Source organism: Sturnira hondurensis, unplaced genomic scaffold (assembly GCF_014824575.4).
Source record: "Sturnira hondurensis isolate 20B ecotype Veracruz unplaced genomic scaffold, ASM1482457v3 Scaffold0020601, whole genome shotgun sequence".
NCBI lineage: Eukaryota > Metazoa > Chordata > Mammalia > Chiroptera > Phyllostomidae > Sturnira > Sturnira hondurensis.
The window spans coordinates 4,261,079-4,263,138 of NW_028093232.1; the positions used below are offsets into that span (position 1 = coordinate 4,261,079).

The 2,060-nt window shown below is 36.1% G+C and overlaps 1 non-coding gene across 1 annotated transcript; it reads left to right on the forward strand.

Moving 5' to 3' along the window:
• The first annotated feature begins 1,564 nt into the window (after positions 1-1,564).
• Positions 1,565-1,671, forward strand: LOC118976025 (U6 spliceosomal RNA). Its single transcript, XR_005064178.1, has one exon. It is a non-coding gene; the product is annotated as a U6 spliceosomal RNA (small nuclear RNA).
• Positions 1,672-2,060: the final 389 nt, after the last annotated feature.

Below are 2,060 nucleotides of genomic sequence, written 5' to 3' on the forward strand. Positions count from 1 at the left end.
GAACAAGACAGGGATGTCTGCTTCCAACTCCCTTATTCAACATAGTACTGGAAGTCTTAGCCAGAGCAAGCAGATAAGAAGAAGAAACAAAAGTTATCCAAATTGAAAAGAAAAAAGTAAAACTGTCATTATTTGCAAATGAAATTATACTGTATATAAAGAACCTCAATGATTCCACCAAGAAACTACTAAAACTGATGAATGAAGTCAACAATGTAGCATGATACAAAACGAATATTCAGAAATCAATTGTATTTTTATATGCCAATAATGGAATGCTAGAAAGGAAAATTAAGAAAACAATTGTGTCAAAACTTTCCAGAAACATATAATCCTACAAAACTGAGTCAAGAAGAAGCAGAGGATGAATAGCACAATAAAAACTAGCAAAATTGAAGCAGTAATAAAAGAACTACCACCACACAAAAACTCTGGACAAGACTGATTCACATGAGAATTTTATAAAATATTTAGGGAAGAGCTAACTTTTATACTTCTCAAACTATTCCAAACAATGCAAGAAGAGGAAAATCCCCAAACTTTTTATGAAGCCTGCATTATCCTAATTATAAAACCAGGTAAAAACACAAAAGAAAAGAAACTATAGGCCAGTATCTCTCATGAGCATAGATGCTAAAATCCTCAACAAAATATTGCCAATCTGGATCCAGCAACACATTAAAAAAGTCATTCACCATGATCAAGTGGAATTCACCTCAGGGATGCAAGACAGGTACAATATACACAAATCAACATATGTAATACATCACATAAACAAAATGAAAAACAAAAACCCCATGATCACACCAATAGATGCTGAAAAAGGTTTTGATAATATAAAACACTTATTTATGATAAAAATACTCACCAAAGTGGAAGTAGAAGAAGCATACTTCAACAAATAAAGGTCATATATAAGAAAACTACAACCAACATCATACACAATAGGCAAAAACAAAAAAGGTTTTGCCCTAAGATCAGTAACAAAACAAGGGTATCTTCTTTTATCACTTCTATTCAATATAGTATGGGAAGTTCTAGCCACAACAATCAGACAAGAAAAAGAAATAAAAGGCATCCAGATTGGGAAAAGAAGAAGTAAAAGTGTTGATATTTGCAGAAGGCATGACAATGTAGCTAAAATCCTGTAGACTCCACAAAAAAAAAAAAAACCTTGAGTGACCAAATAAGTGAATTTGGCAAAATAACTGGATACAAAGTCAATACTCAGAAATCGAAGGCATTTTTGTATACTAACATTGAGATGTCAGAAACAGAAATTATGAGAAAGAATCCTATTTACTATAGCAATGATAATAAAAAATAGGAATAAACTTAACTAAGGAGGCAAAAGACCTGTACTGAGAAAACCATAGAACAATGAAGAAAGATATTAAGGAAGAAAAAATAAATAGAAACATATACCATGTTCATGGATTGAAAGAACTCACATTATCAAAAAGTCCATATTACCCAAAGCAATTTACAGATTCAACACAATGCCCATTAAAATAACAGTGATGTACTTACAGATTTAGAACAAATATTTCAAAAATGTATATGGGTGCTCGCTTCGGCAGCACATATACTAAAATTGGAATGATACAGGAAAGATTAGCATGGCCCCTGCCCAAGGATGACACACAAATTCGTGAAGCGTTCCATATTTTTCTGTGAGTAAAGACAAAAGCGGCAGCGGCAGGGCCGGCTGCCCTCGGGAGCCAGGCACCCCAGAGTAAAGTCAAAAGCAGAAGCAGCGGGACCAGCAGCCATTGGCTGGCGCGTAAAGACTTCGGAGCTGCTGCTTCCACAGCTTCCAGGGCCCAGAGGCTTCTGTCTACGGCCAGCATCGGGGCGTCTGCCACAGAGGACTCAGCGGGAGCCCAGCAACTCTGATCACATACACACAAAGAAAGGAGTAGGTGGAAGCAGAGAACATCAAGATACCTGCAGGAGACTGTACCACTGAATTTCACAGGAATTCTATACAGAAGTTCACACCATAAATGTAGGGAGTCAGAACAGATCAATTTAAGAAGCTGAAGCTAACAAGAAGAGTC